The 21,758-nt window shown below is 43.1% G+C and overlaps 1 long non-coding RNA gene across 2 annotated transcripts; it reads left to right on the top strand.

The window, feature by feature from the left end:
- Window positions 1-623: 623 nt before the first annotated feature.
- On the top strand, window positions 624-4,631 carry LOC143435041 (uncharacterized). 2 transcript variants are annotated; one of them, XR_013105012.1, is made up of 4 exons: window positions 624-1,033; window positions 1,826-1,915; window positions 3,569-3,803; window positions 3,990-4,631. It is a non-coding gene; the product is annotated as an uncharacterized LOC143435041 (long non-coding RNA). The 2 variants fall into 2 exon arrangements; XR_013105013.1 differs by lacking the exon at window positions 1,826-1,915 and having other exon boundaries at window positions 636-1,033; window positions 3,990-4,629.
- The last annotated feature ends 17,127 nt before the right edge of the window (window positions 4,632-21,758 follow it).

Here is a 21,758-nt window from a genome sequence, read left to right as displayed (position 1 = left end):
TTCCCTCTTATAGGGAGCAAACTGCTAACTAGACCTCTCCAGTGCTGCTCTGTAAGTCTCAGGCCAAATTAAAGTCCACAGTCTCATCAGGGAATCAGAAAGTTCATATATCTAGTCTCAAATTGGGAAAGAAAAATAAAATAGAAAGCAGAAAAGCAAGCTATTATGGGCTGGAGAGATGGCTCAGCAGATAAAGCCCTTGCTCTATATCATGAGGACCAGAGTGTGGACCTTAAGACTCACAGAGAAGCCTGGCAAATGTGGAGGCTTCCTGTAATCCTAGAACTCAGGCGGCAGAAAGAAGGAATCTCTGGAGCAAACTGGCTAGCCAGACAAGCGAGGATTGCTATGCTCTGGGTTCAGCAACAGGCTCTTCGTCAGTCAACAAAGTGGAGGCTGATTGAGAGAGACGCCCTGTGTCAACATCAGGCCTTCCCATGCACACACATGACTGTGCACACACACACACACACACACACAAACTCAAGTGCACACCACAACAAAAGCTAACAAACGTATCCTTGAGTAGTAGTCAGAGCTCAGAGAAGCCTTTTGTGTCTCAGAGCCTGGCTTCTGTTCCCCCTTGCCTTCCCTAATCTGACCGATTTTGCCTATCAAATCTAGCCGATTTTTGTTTTGTTTTGTTGGTTTTTTTTAGGAAGACTATAAAGATTACAGAATAGAAGGTGTCACGAGATAGTAGAGTAGGTGGCTAGAAATAGGATCTCAGTAAACAATTGTAGCCTGTCACTTTCACATAAAGACAGGCACGGCTCTTCTGTTTGCGCTAAGACAGGTTGGGCAATCGTTTTGTAATGCAAACAAGCAGCCTAAATTGAGATCAGAGGAACAGCACAGCGTGTGCCACGAAGAGCCCCTCGTTCCGAACTATCACTGCTTGGTTTCAAATTCAGCATTTTCATCTTTATTTCATGCCCAATGAAGAAATGCCTCAAGTTTATTTACCAGCTCGACAGTAATGTGCGGTCTAAGGGAGATTACCCTCACCGGGATCCGATTTGGTTGGAAAACGGTAAGTAATAAATCACTTTGTAGGGGAAAAAAAATTTTTTTTGCTTTTAAATAAAGATGAGAAAGACAGTAGAGTTCATAAAACACACCAGTCAGATCTGTGCTTTGCCCTCAGCAGATCACTAGAAGCAAGGGTCAGCTCATCTCCATTTATCTCATACTGATGGCGGCTCCCTGGCCTTTGGAAGTGATCGATTACCTGTTGGTGCACAAAGCCAAAGGTTAAATGTATTATTGCACGCCACAGGCCAACCCTAACCTCAGGATGAACGTCATAAACAAAAAAAAAAAAAAAAAAAAGGGAAAAGTAGAGTGAGGTCTGTGGAGGGACAGGCTTCAGTCTCCAAAGAATTACAAAAGGGAAATGATGCCCCCTGCCGTCAGGAGCCCAGAGGCACAGCCAGACTCTGGAAAGGGAAGCAGCCTTACTAGGTAAAGTGTACTTTGAGATTTGACAGGTCCCTTCAATCAGACTTCAGGCAAACCAAGCCACACCAGTGAGACTTCCTTCTCAATGGCCCATGAGCAGCGAGGTCCTCTATGCAGAGTTGGATCTGTGTTTTGCTGGGAATGAAAGGAAAGAAAAGGAAAGGGGAGAGGAGGGGAGGGGAGGGGAGGGGAGGGGAGGGGAGGGGAGGGGAGGGGAGGGGAGGGGAGGGGAGGGGAGGGGAGGGGAGGGGAGGGAAGGGGCTTAAAGCCTATGGCAGGACCCTGGGGAACAGAGTGGTCTCTTCTATAAGATCCCCTGGGGGATCCATTCTAATATGTCCATCCTCATCCTCGTCTCTTAAAGACTGGCCCACCCTGGTTTTAAACCTGGTCTGAAAATCCAGGCTCCATTGGAAATCCCACTTCGATACATCTATTTGCATGCTATTAAAAGGTACAGTTTACCCCTAAAGAGAAATGAACCAGTTTGGCCCACCCTTGGGATCCCAGCATTCAAGTAGATACATGTGGATCACTGAAGCAGAAAGGTAGTTAGTGATACCAATCTGGCCTATACAGCAAAGGTCCTGCCTTTAAAAAAAAAAAATTCATGGTCCAAGGACTCACCCTCTAGACAACTGTTGATGTAGCCATCTGAAACAGAATAGGCAAAGCTGAAGGCAGCCATCACCAGATTTAACCATCTGCTAGATTTAAGGCTGCCTGTTTACCAAGTAACTCTGGCTGCCTAGCTGCTGCCCAGACACACTGAGATTGTGTATTCTGACTCTCAATCTGTGGTTGGGGGGAGGGGGGGAGGAGCTCTTAAATAGCTTCAGCCTATACTTTTTGAGCAGAAGTCAGAGCTTCAAATCATAGTGAGAGATCTTCCACAATAAACAGCCCAAATCCCAAACCCACAGCACTATGAGGATATCATTAAAGGTGAAGCTTGAGACTTGGAGGATGTCATCGGGGGTACAGGATTCAAGAACCTTGTACTTAGTGCTGTTTGTTTGCTTGCTTGCTTGCTTGCTTGCTTGCTTGCTTGCTTGCTTGCTTGCTTGCTTGTTGAGACAGGCCCTTGCTCTATAGCACAGACTGGCCTAGAACTCCCAATCTTCCTGCCTTAGTCTCTGGAGTGCTGGTGAGCCAGTGCCACCATGTCTGGCTCTTTATTCATACCGACATTGGTGCAGGTCTAAGAGGACATTGCCCCAGTCTTTCACATCACAATACTTGGAGAAAATGTCAAGTCACACATCCTACTATGGACCTGTAGCCTGGAATTTCCATATAGGATTTGGTGACAAATTCACTTTTAATATTTGTCAATCTATAGAGTGCAACGTAAACATGCTGCAGCCATGTCAGTTTCTAAATATGATCCCTCTCTGTGGAGTCTGTGGTGGTTTGAATATGCTTGGCCCAGGGAGTGGCACTGTTAGGAAGTGTGGCCTTGTTGGGAAAGTGTGGCCTTGTTGGAGGGAGCATGTCACTATAGAACTGGGCTTGGAGACCCTCCTCCTAGCTGCCTGGAAGCCAGTGTTCTCCTGTTTGCCTTCATAACAAGATGTAGAACTCTCAGCTTCTCTTGCACCATACTTGCCTGGACACAGCCATGCTCCTGCCTTGATGATAATGGACTGAACCTCTGAACCTGTAAGCCAGCCCCAATGAAATGTTGTTCTTTATAAAAGTTGCCTTGGTCATGGTGTCTCTTCACAGCAATGGAAACCCTAAGACAGAGTCCATCTCCGGTACTGTAATATAATATCTGAGAGCATGTTATATAGGAAAGAGAGTTATCTAGACTTTCAATTCTGGAGGCCAGGGAGTCCAAGAGGATGCTGTCTGCACTAGCCCAACCCCTGGTAAGGATCTTGTTCTGGGGCTGGAGAGATGGCTCAGCAGTTAAAAGCACTGACTGCTCTTCCAGGGCTCCTGAGTTCAATTCCCAGCAAGTACACGGTGACTCACAGCCATTTGTAATGAGATCTTCTGGTGTGTCTGAAGACAGCTACAGTGTGCTCATATACATAAAATAAATAAATAATTCTTTAAAAAAAAAATAAGATCTTGTTCTGTGTCCCATGTGACATGACAGAAAACTGGAAAGAAGAAATTGAGCAGAGGGCAGTGCCACCAGCCTGTCGTTCCTGTCCTTAGGAAGCTGAGGGGGGAGACTTGTGAGTTCCAGACCAGCCTGGGCTGTATGGAGAGACTCTACTGAAGTGGAAATTTCTGGTTTCTTTCGAAATTCAGCTGTCATATGATGTTTTGCTGGGGCAGGCAGGTGAAAGGATGTTTTGCTGAAGCAAGCACGTGTGAAGCAGACACAGGTGAGAGGGGGTTTTGCTGAAGCAAACATATGAAAGGACACATGATTTTTTTAGAAAGAGTATAAATGTTCCCCACAGACAGTGGGGGGAAGCTATCGAATCGGTTTACCTTGTTCCACTGATGATGCTCATGTATTGGTTCACCTTGCATCACGTTGCTGATCTTCTGTTGTCTTCACTTCATAGAGAGTAACTCACCAAAGAACTTCTTGTGATATTCCGGTGGCTTCCTGCTGCTTCCAGTCTCTGGCAGGTTGGCAGAGCCTTGTGGTTTCTTCTGTATCAGACTGCAGCTGCTGATTCATGAGTGGTGATTGCCAAGTGGACGGGACTGCTGCTGCTGATTCATGCTGGTGTTTTTGCTAGAGGACTGGACTGCTGTCAACGAGCATTGGAATGGCCCCAAAGAACTATTATAAACAGGTCCCCAACCCCTGTTTCCTATTAACCTTTCTTTCCGCTACCTCTGGTGGGTGGTGGGCTAGAAGGGAGAGCGAAGCATTTAGAAACCCTAATTAAAGTAGGTTTTGAAAAATCTAAGTCTACATTCTATCTGCAAAAACCCCAAAGAAAAGCAAGTGGGTGAATACAAGAGAGAAAATCAGGAGCAGTCTTGCTTTGCAACATCCATTCTCCTGACAAACCTGCACCTGTTAGTGTGAGCACTCACTATGGCCACAATTAATCTACCCAAGGTGAGAAAGACATTAATCCCTCTTAGTGGACTAACCACTTCATGAAAGACCCACTTCCAACTCTGCTGTCTCATGTCACATTCCATCGAGGGCTTCAGAGGACAAACCCTACTCCAGCCATAGTACTTCATTTAAGCTCCCTTCTTAAAAATGTGTGTATGTGCCCATATGTCTGTATGTGCACCATGTACATTTGCCCGCAGAGGCCAGAGAGGACACTGGATCCCTTAGGTCTAGAGTTGCTGGTGGCTGTGAGCCACCATGTGGGTGCCAGGAACACAAGCTAGGTTCTCTACAAGTATTCTCAATCTCTGAGACATCTTTTCAGTTCCACTCCTTGATTTTCAAATTAAATAACTTGAGCTCGCTCTTACAAATACTTCATATTATCTTATACACTTGAAATGGCCAAAATGACCTATTCAGACCTAGTTACCATCCTCGGGGGGGAAAAACCTTGTATACACAAGCAGTGATGAATTTTTTTAATATTTTTACTCCAGTCCCAAAATTGCTGGAATTATAGTTAATCTAAAAGGCTAGAGGAAGAGCCTGGTGACAGATTGCCCAGAGCTGTGGTTGGTTTTAATGTCAGCTTACCACAGATTAAAATCACCTATGATGTGAGAAGACTCACCTCAGTTGTCAGGGACTCCCTCTGGAAACAGTCCAGATAAAAAGGGTGTGGCAGACGAAAGAGTTCAGGCTCTGTGTTTTCTTGGCCTTCCCTCTTGCCATGGGAAGGACTTACCCTGTTCCTGCTGTTGCCGGTTTCTCCAGTGATATCAGAACCAGCACTTCCAGGCTTCCATCACGGATTAGGGACTAGCAGCTCTCCAGGTTTTTTACTCCAGGTTGGGAGCGCTGAGGCCTGTGGCCTGAGCAACTAACTACTGGTTGTCAGCCTCCCTGGTGAAAGACAGCCACTGTGGAACAGCTCCAACCACTGAGGCAGCAGCCGCCAAGACAAAGCAATTTTAAAAAGCTCTCCACCTCTTAGGTAAAAAGCTAAAAGAAATTAAACAAAGCTCTCCACCTCTTAGGTAAGACTCAGCTGTTGTTGCAATTTTAATGTAATCTGACTTGATTGGTTCATATATAACTCATGCCATTGGCTCTGTTTCTCTAGAGAATCCTCTAGATTGCAAATACACCTACTATGTGCACGTCCTCAGCCCTGTCCCCAGCTCCAGAGAAAAGGAGAGAGAAACATGGGAGAGAAAGCCAAGTTATTAAATCTGAGTATAGTAGCACATACCTGCTATCCAGCCCCTGGAAGGGAAGATTGTGATTTGGAGGCTAACCTGGGCTAAATAATAAGACTCTAAGTTGGAGAAGAAAAGTATCTAGTGTCTGTTTGATTGTTGAAATTACTTATAATTGTGGAAATATTACGTTCGCTTAATATACTTTTTGATATTAAGAATTTCAAGATAATGATGAAACTCTAATTTATAAACCCAGTAAACTGAGGGTTACCTGGTAACCGGCTAGGACATCATGAAGAAGACCGTCAGGCACAGAGATATCTAAAACCCATGCGATTTTGTTGAGGTTTCGCCTAGAGCTGTGCCTTCAGACATGCTTACTGCCACTGCTCTCTTCCAGGCGTGAAGATCTTGCTCTCTCACTGGAGCCTACAAGGCCCTCGACAGCCCTGACTCCATCACCCATCCCTTTCCAAGCTCCAACGAGCCAACTTCAGCTTTCTCTGTAGCTCTTCCACCCCAGGACTTTCGCACGTTACTTGTTACCTCTGCCTAGAATGTCTACCTGCATGTCTTCAGTTTTCTCCTAAATACTCTCCAAGCTCACCATCCTCAGGACACCTCTCTAACAGTCTGAAAGGATCTCTGCACTTAGTGCTTTGTTTTGCACTTCCTCCTCTGCGCTAACACCGTTAGGATGATGTGGAAACTGGTAGTCATGGCTCAGTAAGTCACAACCGTGCCTGCTCTTTCTTTGTAACTTGTACCACAATTATAAATAGCTTCCTATGTGCATTTACCCCACAGGACTACAGACTCCATGAATTCAGACAGAATTCAGGTCTTGTTTTGTCTGTTTATGCTGTATACCTGATGTCTGCCACAATCCCTGGGGATATGTCCGTGTTGAATTTGAGTATGGATTCTCCCTGTGAGAGTGCACAGCAGAGAATCCACACTTAGGTGTTGGAAGTTGAATATGAATGAATATGAAATACTAGCGTGGGACATGTGGTCTACTTCTTTGAAGTGGTTTGATGAAAAATGGCTCCCATAGAGGCCCATAGGAAGTAGCACTATTAGGAGGTGTGGCCTTGTTGGAGTGGGTGTGGCTTTGTTGGAGGAAGTGTGTCACTGTAGGTGGGCTTTCGAGGTCTCAGAAACTTGGCCCAGAGTCTCACTCTCTTCACATAGTTGTAGAACTCTCAACTACCTCTCCAGCACCATGTCTGGCTCTAGGCCAGCATGCTTTCCACCATGACAATAATGGACTAACCCCCTGAACTGTAAGCCAGCCTTACTTAAATGTTTTCCTTTATAAGATTTGTCAGGGTCATTGTGTCTCTTTACAGCAATAAACCACGTGCCATCTTGCCATCTCCCCTTTCGTTATCCCTTTCTGCAACTGTCTCTTCCTCAGGCCCTCTGTGTTTCTCTGGCTTCTGTACCAAGCTTGTGCAGCATCTGGTAGACGATGTGATGGTTAGTTAATCTTGTTATTGCTGCTGCTGCTGCTGTTGTTGTTGTTGTTGTTGTTGGGTTTTTGGAGGAGGAGCTGGTTTGTTTTGTTTGTTTTGGGGATTTTTTTTTTTTTTTTTTTTTTTTTTTTTTTTTGAGACAGGGTTTCTCTGTATAGCCCTGGCTATACTGAAACTCAATCTGTAGACCAGAGTGGCCTCAAACTCACAGAGATCCACCTGCCTCCGCCTCCGCCTCCGCCTCCGCCTCCGCCTCCGCCTCCGCCTCCGCCTCCGCCTCCGCCTCCGCCTCCGCCTCCGCCTCCTGAGCACTGGGATTAATGGTTAATCTTCATTATTAACTTGAGTACATTTAACATCACCTAGGAGACTGGTGACGCACACATCTGGGATTGTCTGTACAGATGTTTTCAGGAAGAATTAACTGAAGGAAAAAAATTCACCCTGAACGTGGGCCGTACCACCCATGTGAAGGGCCTCGGATAAAATAAGAGGGAAAGAAGAAACCCAGCACAGCAGTGATATCCCCCTCTCTCTTCTTCCTGTCTACTGTGACACCATGCTTTAACCTGCTCTGATTTACCACACAGACCCCATGAAAGACTAACACGTCTGAAATCACAATCCTAATAAATCCTCAAGTTATTTCTCTCAAGCATTGTGTCAAGAGGATAAGGAAGCTAATACAGTAAGAGCTTAATATGTCTTAGCCAATAAATTCTAAGACAAATGGAGGTACAGACGGATGGACGGATGGATGGATGGATGGATGGATGGATGGATGGATGGATGGATAGGACAGACAGATAGATATTAGATGAACAAGAAAATAGATGTGGTACTCCTTCTTCTACAGGAAGGAATCTCTCCTTGTGATTTTTTGATTACTCCCAAACATCTAACCTGCTGTTGCCCTAACCCAGTGAACACAGAAGCAGCTTCTCTCCTTGAAGTTCACTTACAGCCTCCACATGGCTCCAGCTTGATGGGCTTGTGACACTTGGGGCCCCTCTTCTAGGCAGCTTCTCCATTACACCTAATAGCCGGCCTGGAAATGGAATGACTTCACTCTTCAGAGGGACATGCAGGGAGTCTCTCTCTCTCTCTGAGCAGCAAGCACACACTGCCAAGACACCTCACTTCTATAAATATTCCTTTCTAAATGTTAAAGGGTTAGAGCAATTTCCAAAGGTCTCTGCCTCGAAGGAGCCCTCAAATGATATTTAATTGAACTACTTTTACTTTGAGAAGCGAGGGAACCAAGATGTAAAAAAAGTGGAAAGGCTTCTTGGTTTTCTGTCAAAATACAGGATTCTAGATAAAATAATGGAAAGAGAATTTCCTGTTATTAAACCTTCGAAAATGAACATAAACAGCTCAGCCAAGCAGAGCCAAGTATAGGATTTTGTAAGGTGATTGGAAGAAAAAGAATCTTCTTTTAAACTCTATTTTCAAGCTTTCAACAACTGTTGGAGGCGCCTTTGTTGATTAAAAATCGCTAGTAATCTCTCTCCATTGGCACTGAACATTGAACGTTAAATAAAAGCATTAAATAAAAGCCTGTCTGGTACAGGGTTAGTATTAACTTCTTGCATAAGATCCACAAGGTGTTTTGTGAGCAGAGGAAAATGGGGTTTGTAAAGGTTTAAAGGGGAAGGAGAGAGGCACACCTGAGGGACACAAACTCTAAAACGAGCAAATGATCGGTTCACCGCTTTGCATTTGTACAAACACTCAGATGAAAACTGGTGTGCTCGCCTTCCAAGTCACATCAAGAAGGTACCGGTTAAGTCCTTTGATGTGTCTGGATCACCAGTGTGATTCTAAATATGGCCCAGTAGTCTCTAAGGATGCAGAGCACAGGGGGCTACTGGGAGCTTGAAAAGAAAGGGAAATTGCATGGGAGAGGTTCATTAGCCCAGAGGCAACCGCTGGGACGCAGCCGAAACCCTACAGACCCCCCATTTGTTTAGAGCACAGTGTGAATAGCGCCCCCTAGAGCTCTGTGGTGAACAGCCTCAGACTCCTCTTGGTATACCTGTATTGTGGGGTCTTTTGTTAGGCTAGGCAGCAGGGAGATGGGTCTTCAGCTTGAAGAGAATCCAAACCAAAGAAAGTCAAGTCACCAACCCCAACACACAGGGAATTTTTGGTTCCTCTTCCCCACTCCATGGACTTCTTCCTGGCCTTCTGTCATGGCATTGGTAGTCATCCGCGGTGAGGTGGAACACAAGCGCTGTTTACCAGTGTTCCAGGGTGCCTCCGTAGAGACGGGCAGAATCCAGTATACACTGCTGGTCACAACTATACCCCAAGCACAAACGTAAAACAGATGCCTCTGTAATGCATATAAGGAATGGCAGTGGGCTTGGTTGGGGTTCTGGTGGGGCTTTGCAGGAGCCATTAAACATCTACTTCAGAATCGGAATGCTGCCAGTGTCCTTGGACTCAAGAGTCTGGTCCCAAACTTCCAGCATCCCTGTCAACAGCTGTGAGCTCCCATTGTGCTGCCAGCAAGTCTGTCTGCTGTAGTTTAAGGAGGCCCCTGGTCTGTGTGCAAAGCTACCCTGCAAAGCCCCTCTGCCAGCTAACCCCACCTTGCTTTGCCACCTAAAGACCACCATCAAAGGAAGACCCAATAGGCTGAACACAATCAGAAAGGAAGCAATGTTCCAGATGAAACTTCAGCTCTGCCACTCAGATAGCAGGAATCGGCCCCTACATACTGAAGTGTAGGAGCTAGGGACGTTAGATATCATCTTTCCCATCTGTTTTAGTTACTTTCTCAATGTTGTGATGAAATACCCTGACAGAAGCAATGTATGGGGCAAGGGGTTTATTTTTGGCTTACAGTTCTGTGAGAGCCATAGTCAATTGTGGTGAGAAAGAGAGCCAACAGGAGCAGGAAGGAGAAAACAGGAAATGGAACTAAGCTATAAATCCCCAAAGCCACCCACCCCGTGACCCACTTCTGTAATCCACTTCCTTCTGAAAGTTTCCAACTCCCAGACAGCCTACCCTTCCAAACAGCACTACCTGCTGGGGACCAAGTATTCAAATACATGAGCCCATGGAGGGCCTTTCTCTAGACAACAGAAACAAAGAGGAAGCAGCTGAGTTGTTAAGGTCACCTAGTAATTTGACCCAGCATCTCTCAACCCACGGTGATGCTTACTTGTGCGAGGTATGTGCTCTTAGTGGAAACACAAAACTGATTAGGAAAATCTTCTGCCACAATGCCTCATCTAAACACATAGAAGGGGACAGTGTTGCTTCAGCCCATAGAACTGGAAAGAAGTTCAGAAAGAAGGCCGGCAGCAGACACTGGAGCTTTGTGCAGGACACCATAGCAAATCAAGGGCAGGAGAACATTCTATGCAGAACCAGATGCTAACTATGATCATAGCTACCATTGTGATGGAGGCAGCCAAAGGCAACATGTAAATAAACGGGAGAGCTGGCTCAGTGACACCTCACCCTCAAACCAGGCTGTGGGGCACTTGATCCACAGAGCACAGTGTCCCACCCCTCTGTCCTCACCCTCTGACGCCCCCGCACATCCAATTATCACAGATGCTTTCACCTCGGCCTGGAACATTTTCACATGGCAACATCAGCACGCAAATCCAGAGGTGGCAATGACTTCCGGAAGAAACAGCATCTCCAATTTTTCATAACGTGATGCAGAAGGGTAAGCCTTCATGACTCTTCCACACTGTCAGGACCATCTCCACTCACTCATTTCCTGCAGTGTCCCTCTTAATAACAGGTATTAAATGCAATCCAAGCTACAGAATTAGTACGCAGCACCCCATCACCTACACCCGGGTTTCCGCCCCACAAAAACAAAACAAAACAAAAAACCCAGGCAGCAAGCTCAATGTGACAATGTGAGAATAACTTGTCATCCTGGTAATGTTCTAACTGCAGATAAGTGTCTGCCATAATGAAAATTGGTCTCTTCCGTTTCAATTTATTTTGTCAACAATCCAAATGAAGCCTAGATGTGTCTTCCGACACCACTGCTTGCACACCGAACGGGAATGAGAACTCTAAAACGAGCCTCATCATCAGATGACTAAATATTTACATTAAAGAAGAGTCTCTTCTGGAAGCTGTCCCGGGTCCACTGTGCTCCTGCCAGAACACCTGCAGCTTCTTGTAACTAATTAAGGAACTCCAAAAAAGCACATTCAAAGGGGTCTCCGCAAACAGATGCACACTCCATTAATTAAAAGCCAGAGCAATCACCCAGGCTGTAATTGGAAAATGTGCTCCTCTCCGTTTTAAGGCAATCATGGTTGTTTGCAGATGCTTTCTGATGGTTTCTCAAAAGAGCAAGAAGACTAGCAGCAGGTTCCGGCTGCCTCTGGCCGGTGGGGCAGATGTTTGGGAAAGGCTGGAGATGCAAAGTCACCCAGTCTCCTTAATTAGTTCCTCTGCCTCTGCCTCTCTCAAAGGAGCCCTACTAATGAGAAAGGGAACTTTAAAAGTTGAAAAGGGGAAGTGCCTGGTTTTGCTACTGAAGATGAAAATGATAGGCCCATGCAGAGCAGTCCAGGTCTCTAAGATGGGAACACAGAGCTCCTAGAATACGTAGAGCTGGGTAGCAACTGAGGTCCCCCTGCTGGCCTTTAGTTGATTAACAGGGTCTGCAGAGCCCTTATAGAGAGTGGAAAGATGGTGGAGAAGGTGCATTGTGAAAGGGAAAAGGAGACAGATTGCCTGGCAATCTCCTATACCCTCCTTTAGAGGTTCCAGGAAAAGGTTTAGGGGAACACCCTGGTTAGATAAGGTTGCTTTATGGTGGGTTATCAGTATCTCAGGGTTCACTGATGTCACAGGCTGTTGCTTCTCGCTAAAGTCTACCATTCATACAACTTCCCTCTGATGCAAGGCTGAGCCTCTTGCAAATTGACTTTCCTTTGCAGACGGGCTTCCTGCTGCTGACAACTAATAAGGCATAGCGGATCCTGGAAATTGAAGGGTGGAGTAGGGACTTGGTCTCAGTGTGTAGCTATGAGGGGGAGTGGGTGTTAAGAGGTAGATCTCTTACAAGGTCTATCCACCTTCAAAAGGATTGTGAGGCTCCAGCCCCTCTGGAGCCGCTTCCTGTTTTTCAGGATGTGATTTCTTCTTTGCCTCTCCCAGAAAGTCATCACCAGAGCTAAGTTATTGATGGCACAATATCTCTGACTCTCTAGAGCTGTGACCTAAATAAATTTCTTTTCTTTATAAAGTAACCACGCCTGGCGGTGGTGAAAGCTTTTAATCCCAGCATTTGGCAGGCCTTAAAGGCAGGAGGCTCCCTGTGAGTATGAGGACAGCCTGGTCCATACAGCGAATTCCAGGACAACCAGAGCTACACAGTGAGACTCTGTCTCAAATAGATAAAGTGACTTTGCCCCAGGTATTTCAGTATAGAATCAAGAAGTGCACCATATCTTAGCGTTTACACTCTCACACTCATTAGCTTAATATCCTTACAACACTAAACACCATCATTGTTCAACTTTACCCCACTGAACGCCCCAGAGCCTCCTGCTTCTCTCTGACTGCAACTCTGAACCCATGGTTGACGTGGACGTTTCCGGTTGTATCATGGGAGGCAGACATGTAAGCTCTCACCTAGTGCTTCCTATCATATGGCCATGGACTAACGCTCAGAAAGTGTAAGCAAACTCCTACTTAAATGTTTTCTTTTATAAGCATCCTTGGTCATGGGATTTATAATAGTAACTAAGACACTCTGAAACTGATGGTTTCTGTATCAATCCTGACAGGGCCACAGGGCTCATGTCCGTTCTTCATGCCTAAACCTTGGCAGTGGCCCAGGAATAAGACACACATGGTGAGAAGCCAGGCTAAGCTCTGTCCGGGAACCTGGATGAGCCACCACTGGGAAAAGAGGATTCAGGTGAGGCCTGGCACTGGTTCTTGCCCTTCTCAGAGCTTCTGTAACCTTCCTCCTCTTTTCCATGCCACTGTGCTGTGTCTCACTTCCTGATCCTCCACCTATGCACTATAAGCAGAGCCATCCCTGAGGATTTAATCCCAGATTTAGTCTTCCAGGTGGTAGGAAATTCCCATGAGGTCCGTAAAATGTTAATAAATATGTACATAAATAAACAATATAGAATTAATTTGCTCATTTATACTTTTAACCTGAGTGGCAATATGGGGGGGGGGGGGTTGGGGTGGACAACAACAGCAAACACAGAAAATAAAACAAAACCCCAAAAACCTCATACAAGCAAGACTTTTCTGAACCAAGTGACCTACCAGCCCAGACCTTTTGTTTTTTCTTTCCACTTTTTTTTTCAGGAGACCTTTACTTTACCCAGGGCAAGGAAATAACCTCAGAGGTACTCCTAGCAGGGACTAGCATCCTGGTATTGCAGGACTTAGTCCCAGGAAAGAAACAAAGCCCAGCTGAGGAAGGACTCAGCCCAACAGAGTTGAGGCTTAAAACTTATGTTTTGAATTCTCCTGTGGGCTCCACTCTGAATTGCTAAGCAACTCCTGGTAGCACGGTGGAAGTCAAGAAGAACAACCCTAAACCATCATAATATCTGAAGAGCTCTCTGACTTGGTGACTGGGATACCTCCCTTATTCCAGAGGCCCTCCACGTATTGTCTCCCCCCTTAAAATTATCATGGGGAATTCACTTTCAAGTCCCTTGTACTCCTAACTACAATGCATCCTCAAGACCTAGAATAAATGCATTCCTTTGGCCTGCCTTGCACCCCACCCAGCCATACAGGTCTTGGGGGCTCCTCTCCCTTTCAGATATTCCTGCTGCCCTGCACTTGCCCCTCCCAGACAGGTAAGAGACCTTGCAATCTCTCACTTATCCTTCCTCTCTCTGTGACCTCTACCCACACCATGTTCCACTGCCCTACTTATCCTGGATCAGTGGGCTAATGGTCTCAGAACCTCCACACCTTCACATACTCTTACTGCTCTATGTGGTTACCTGTGCCCTTCCCCCAGGCCTGAGCAGGCCTGCAAGTCTTTTATCACAATAGATCAAACAACAATAGGACCTAGGAGAGGCATTGCATTACCAGCCTTGGCCCTTGGAGCCTGCTACCTGAGCTAAGAAGAATGGACTGCCTGCTGAGCTAGCCTTGACACCTTCTGGACTGCTATCTCCTTGCCCAGCCCCTGGGCTGAACCAAGAAGAGACTCTGGGGGTGGGGCTTCCTCTTTATATGTGAAAGCAAATTATTAAACTTCGAGCCTCAATCAGAGAACTTTGTCCTGGCTTCATCTCTTCCCACCCTTTCCCTATCCTCAGCCTCTCTTACAGGTGAACCCAGTTCAACTGTTGCTGCTGGCGGCAACAGAATGGTGCCTTGAACAGGAACCTCAGGACAAGAGACCAGCTGAGGGATGTTGTCTTGTGTAGAGCTCTACAGAAAACGGAAGAAGAAGAGTATCCGGCACACTTAGTAAGTAGCAAACGATTTTGATACTAGCGCTAGTTATGGTTAATTGTTGAAGGCCATGTTTGCAGGAAGTGTGTTTGTCAGGGATAGGGTCTAGGAAATAGGCGTTGGCCCGGCGTCAAATTTACCTAGGAGTTGACAACGAATTATGGGTCAGGAGAATTCAAACCGGGCATTCGCCCACAGCTTACAAGAATTGCTCCAGGCGGGAGGATCAGGGTTTTCAAATAGTATGTTAGAAAATTTTTTGACAGAAATAAAGTCATACTGCCCATGGTTCCCACAGGAAGAAACCTTGAATAAGAAAACCTGGGAAACAGTTGGACAGGTTTCACGAACTATGAAGGCAGATCCTAACACCCTTTGCCTTTGAGAGCTTGTAAAAATGCTATTGATAATTGAATAGGAGGTGACAGTGAGTTGGGGAAAGGAGAGTATTTATAGGCCCAAGAGAGGCAGCCTTAGACGAGAGGAACTGGGTTTAAAAGAATTTGAAAAACAAAAAAGGGCAGAGCACTGAGCAGTATCCATAATTCTTCCTTCTTTGTTTGTCCCTTGGAGCACCAATGTCCACGTGTCTCATTGTGTGAATGATTGGTGGTCTGTCTATGTCTTGTGGTGTTCTATGTTTAATGTTCAAAAGATCGTTAAAATTGCTTGATCTAACACTTGGACTAGTCTAACTTGGTTTTCAAAGGCAGTTTTAATATGCAGAGCAGCGGCTGATGAGTTTGCTTAACACCTGTAGCTAAGGAGCTGAGGTGGAAAAGCCTTCCTAACAATTGGTTGTTGGTATTAGCTGCTTTTCAAGGGACCAGCAATTTTTTAGAATCTATAAGGAAGTTAAGAGTTGTTTGTCGTAGAAAAATCTCTGTGACAAGGTGCTTTTATCTTAAAATTACAGCTAGAGAAAGCGAGAAATTTTGTTTGGTTTAAATATATAAGATGTGTTGTCACTTCATTTTTGTTTCTAATTGGTTTTAAGGTATAAATATGTTCTACATGTCTTGGTTATAGATTATCGGCCTAAAGTTATTGGATATGACAAAAAAAAGTTTACAACCTTGGTAACAAAGGTTGGCTTAAGATTGGTAACTCGGGGTTAGAGTCATTCAGAAACCAGATGTATAAAGATAAGATTTAAGAACAATGTCTCTTTAGTGAGATCTTAAAAGCTGCACTATCATGCATTCATATATAAGAATTGGCAGCAAAACTTTATAACATAAAGGTAATCTGCTTGGTGTTGATTTTAGAGAAAATAGATTGCTTACATCATTAAAGATTGGTTTTGTTTCTCAAAAATATGGTTATACTCTAATGTTGCAAAAGAGGCTTAAAAACATAGTTAAACTGCCAATATTCCATTGGCTACAGTTGGTAGTTCTATCAAGAGTTTGAGATTTTTTTGATTTACCCATGTTTATAGAGAAAAGATACAACACTTATCTTTTAAAGTTTAAAGTTTAAATTTAAAGTTAAAAAAAAAAGTACACAGTTCAGGCCTAGCCAAGCCTCAGAGAACATTTACATTTGAATTAAGACAATGCAGACTGAACTCTGCAGAAGCCCAGGTGCCAAACATTCCTTTTGTCCTGGGTCTTGACCAGCAAGGTGTTTCTTGCAAGGGAGGAGCAGTAAACCTAAGACCCAAAGACTTTACAACAGTCTTTGGGCCTAGAGTTATGATTATGCTGGAGACATTAAAATTATGCCTACTTCCCTCCATGAGTTATAACTATACCTGCTGACAAAAATTGTTCAATTTTGTTTCGGTTCTTTTGCATCTGCTTCCTTCCAAAGTTGTTAAAAATGAGATGCTTTGGATTCCTCTAATATATGTAACAATTATTAGAGGATAAAGTTGGCCCTTATCTGATATTCTCACTCAGCTAAAAAAGATTGGTTATTAAATTAATCCAAAATAAAGTTCAAATTTAAGATTTATACAGCCTGACTTGCCTACTCCAGCTGCCATTCCTGTAAATACATATAGAATTATTATAGATATAAAAGATGGTTTTATACCATCCCTTTACATTTCTGGTAAAGGTGGGAGGCTTGCAGTCAGTAAATTTATTCATAATTTTTAAGAGCCCATGAAGCGATATCATTAGAAATGTTTGCCTCAAAGAATGGTTAATTGCATATATATATATATATATATATATATATATATATATATATATATTTACTTTGATGTTAGAAATTAAGAGGTTAAATCTTTTAGTATATATTATTCATTATGTGATACTTTATTGGCAGATTTCTCTAAAGAAGTTTTTCTACAAGCCTTTGCTCCAATATAACGAGCTTTAAAATTTTTTTGGAATACTTGTTGCTCCAAAAAAGATTCAAAGGCAATATCTTTTCAATATTTGAGACCTCAGTTATATCCTAAGCAGATTGTGACACAGAAAATTCTAATAAAAATAAATAGTTGGTGCTAGAGAGATGGCTCAGTCGTTAAAGGCTAGACTTATAATTAAAAACATAAAAGTTGAATTCCCAGCAACCACATGGTGGCTCACAACCATTTGTGGTGGGGATCTAGTGCCCTCTTCTGGCTTGTAAGTGTACATACAAAAAGAAAATGGTTTGCTTTTTAATCTTGATTTGCGTTTAGTGATTTTTAAAAGTTGTTAAGAGATGTTAATTTGCTAAAATCTTATCTTAAGCTTACCATAGGAGGATTTAAACCTCTGTTTGATATTTTCAAAGGGATACAAGTCCTAATTCCCCTTGACAATTAACCATAAAGGAGAGATAGCTTTGCTGAAAATAGAATAAACTGTTAGTTATCAACAGATAGATTATATAGACTGAAAAATTGTTGGCTGTTTGTGTTATTACTACTCATATGTCCACAGCAGCCCTTTGACAAAAGAAACTATTAATGTAGATTTATTTTTTATATCTACAAATAAAGTTTAAACATCCTATTATAAAATTATAATTGTGTTAATACAAAATTATATGATAAAATCCTAAAAGCATTTTGGATAAAAGGTTTATTCCTTATTCCAAATAGCAATTAAATTGATTATTGAAAAATAATGATATCTGGCCTATTACATGACAAACATTTTAGACAAGTTTGATAATCATATGTTATAATTTTCTCTATACATGCTTTTATATTTCCTAAAATTTACTATTCATGCAGCCCATAGAAAAGATGTTTACTATATTTACTATATTTACAGATGCCTCATCTATTGAGAAGACAATATATGTAATTAAATCATATGTGTATTTTCTTGAGTTTCCCCTGCTTCAACACAAATAATTAAATTATGTGTTGTAGCCACTGTTTGAAATGCTAAAAAAATCAAGCTTTCAATTTATATACTCATAGCCAGTATATGGCTCATGATTTATAATTGCTTAAAATTGTTTCTTTTTTAGATATAGCTAATTCTCAAATTTTATTTATAAAAATACAGCTTAATTTATGAAACATGTACTGTTACTTAACTTTATAAGACATTTAAAAGCTCATTGGATTGCCTGAACCACAGGACAATGCCAGAGCAGATTTGTATACTAGACATATTCTAGGCCTTTCAAAAATAATTGGCCATACAGTCTTATTCTTTACAACATCAAAATAATAATAGCTTAAGACAACAATTTGACATTTCTAGAAAGTGTACAAGTTAAATTACAAAAACTTGTTCTCAATATCTTCAATTTTAGCCAGGCGGTGGTGGCGCACGCCTTTCATCCCAGCACTTGGGAGGCAGAGACAGGCAGATTTCTGAGTTCAAGGCCAGCCTGGTCTACAGAGTGAGTTCCAGGACAGCCAGGGCTACACAGAGAAACCCTGTCTTGAAAAACCAAAAAAAAAAACTTCAGTGTTTTCATAATGGTGTTAAGCCTTAAAGACTTATATGTAATCAATTTTGACAAATAGATGTTACTCATTTTTTATTAAAAAATTAAAATATGTACATGTGACTTGACACCTTTTAGACCTTTTAGTTGCAACTACTTTAACAAAAGAGCAACTAAAAATATAATTAGTTATTGCCTATATTATTTTCCTGTACTTGGTGTTCCATATCAGACTAAGATAGATAATGGAACTGACTATTACAGTTATTTGGCTACAGTCAAACATTTGAGATGTTTTGTTCACAATTTAATATTACTGATATTTCCTTATTATCCTCAAGGACAAGAAATTGTTAAAGAGAGATTATAAAACTTTAAAATAATATTTTCATAACTCTCTAAATATGGGAAAAGCAGCTAATGGTGCTTCTTCCCTGGATTTACAAGTAATTCTTAAAAAAAAAAAAAAAATGGCTTTTCTAAACTAGAAAGGGGGAATTATACCCCAAGGTCACCAAAAGCACACCTTGCTTTTGTCTTGTTTTAAATTTTCTGCAAACTAATGCTAAAGGTCAGTCTGCAGTGGATTCCTACTGGCATCCAGTTACTTCTAGCTCATTTGCCAGGGTCTTGTGGAGAGACCCCTTAACAGTACTTGGTGTGGTCCCAATCCTGTTTTAATTTGGGATTGTGAGTCAGTCTACATTTTTTTCAGAAAAAGAAATTGGAGCCTGATGGCTGCCTGAAAGACTGGTCCATCAAGTGGACACAGATCTTGAGCCTAATAATTATGATTCTAATGATGAAGATGGCTCAAAATCTTTATCAACCAGCTTATTTAACTTGGTATATAGTCTCCACTCTTACTGGAGAGTAAGTAATTTTTACTAAGCTACCCACCTGGTGGCCAGACTTTGTGTCTGATCCCTGCTAATTAGCAGTTGGATTAGATACTGAAATACTTCCACTTCCAACCTTATTTTCTACATTGCTTGAATAATCATGTTGCTTTTAACCTTTGAATCTTATATTTTAAGCAGATTGGTTGCCCTCACACAGGATTGTTCTCAGCAAGCTCATCTAGTCATCCTGGCAGTTACACATCTCTGTGAAGAATTGCATCTAGCGCATGCCCACAGGTCCTTTGGTCTGAATGTGGTTTTGGTCTAAAGAGTGTGCCAATGGTGGCCGGTTAGTCAATGATGGGTAAGAGTGTTTTGAGCTCCTATAAACCTAAGACAGAGGCATACATCATTATGCTATGTATGTTTTCCTCAATGATGGGTAATTATAGGAGTAATTTTTAGCTCCCATAGACCTAAGGCAGAGGCATACATCAATATGCTATGTATGATTTCCTCAATGATGGGTAATATAGGAGTAATATAAACGCCAACCTAAGCCAGGCACGGTTGCCCAGCCACTTGAGACCCTAGACAGGATGAAATTGTGCCCTGTCCAGATATTGGCACTGCCATCTTAAAAAATTAAGGGAGGAACTGTGCCCTTCCCCCAGGCCTGAGCAGGACTGCAAAGTAATTTACCACAATAGACAAAACAACAGTAGGACCTAGGAGAGGCATTGCATTACCAGCCTTGGCCCTTGGAGCCTGCTACCTGAGCTAAGAAGAATGGACTGCCTGCTGAGCTAGCCTTGACACCTTCTGGACTGCTATCTCCTTGCCCAGCCCCTGGGCTGAACCAAGAAGAGACTCTGGGGGGTGGGGCTTCCCCTTTATATGTGAAAGCAAATTATTAAACTTCGAGCCTTGATCAGAGAACTTTGTCCTGGCTTCATCTCTTCCCACCCTTTCCCTATCCTCAGCCTCTCTTACAGGTGAACCTGGTTCAACTGTTACTGCTGGCAGCAACAGTTACCCCAGCAAGAGAAGAGGGCTCTGTCATCAGCTGCTCTGAGCTCCCATCACTCTATACCCCACCCCAGTCTGTCAGACTAGAAGTCTCAAGACCTTCCACTCTCCCAATCCCCCTGAAAACACTTCTGCTGCCCTGAACCCTCACCATGGTTGAAGAGGGTACAAGACTCTGGGACTTCCCATGTGTACCCCAGGCTCATCCCAGCTGGGCATTTTAGAGACATCTGCTACACACTTCTTCCACCCTGTGCTCAACTGGCTGGTAAAGCCAGAGGTGTGTGATCCCCTCCCACACCCCAGAGCACACTCCTGCTTCAACTAGGGAAGCCAGAGGGTGTTCGATCCATCTACACCAGACGTACATGCAGAATATTCCATGAGCACCCTGACTTATGACGTTAGGGATCATGGCCCTGGCACACACTCCTATAAAGCTGTTCAACTCCGGATCATGGAATCAGAGAACATAAAACTACCACCTCTAGCACAAACTCTCACCATACTGTACGGACTCTGATTTATGAGGCCAGAGGCCAAGCCAGTGCTGTAGCTAAGCCAAGATACCTTCAATTTCTCCATCCATGAACCAGATGTCTCTACTACTAGAATTCAAGCAACACTGAGCCGAACCAATATCAGTACCAACCAGAGGAAATAACAAACACTGAAGCAAATGCTAACTCAACACAGGCATCACAGGAAGACTTAACTAAAAAGCTGGGTCCAGGTAGGCAAGTCTCAACATAAATAACACAAGACAGCAAGACATGTCTCCTTGAAATCTGCCACCCCAATAGTAATGATCACCAGTAACAGTAACTTAGATGAGATGTCAGACACAGAATTTAAAAAGAAGATACACACACTCTCTCTCTCACACACACACACACACACACACACACACACACGTGAATGAGTTCACAAATAATCTTCTGAATGAAGAGAATACAAACAACTGAATGAAATGAGAGAATTAATTCAGGATTTGAAACTAGAATTCAACAAAAAGACAGAAATACTGAGGAAAATACAAAACTGATCCAACACTGGAAAGTAAGTCAAACAAAGTCTCACCAATGGAACGCACCATGTAGACGACAGAACAATCAGGATTTAAATATAAGGCATGCTTATCAATTTACTCTTCCCCCAGCCCCTCTTCTAATATCTCAATGCCCATAATCAGCTTGAAGAAGTTAATGAAGAGTCGGTGCCCCTATTCCCTGGGCTTGGGGGCTGAGGTGGTTAATATTGGTCCATCTTTCTAGGGAAAAGTAGTGGTTTTGTTGGACCAGGGAGGATTAGCTAGGATTTATTGCATAGTCATAACCTATTGGTAGAAATATGTGTAATTGTTATTAAGATGAAGTTGTAATTTCTTAAATGGTACAAAATTTACTTTGATTTC

The sequence above is a fragment of the Arvicanthis niloticus genome, chromosome 18 (assembly GCF_011762505.2).
Source record: "Arvicanthis niloticus isolate mArvNil1 chromosome 18, mArvNil1.pat.X, whole genome shotgun sequence".
In the NCBI taxonomy this organism is placed as follows: Eukaryota; Metazoa; Chordata; class Mammalia; order Rodentia; family Muridae; genus Arvicanthis; species Arvicanthis niloticus.
Note: the sequence above shows the minus strand (reverse complement) of the source record. Positions and strands in the feature narration are given on the sequence as shown.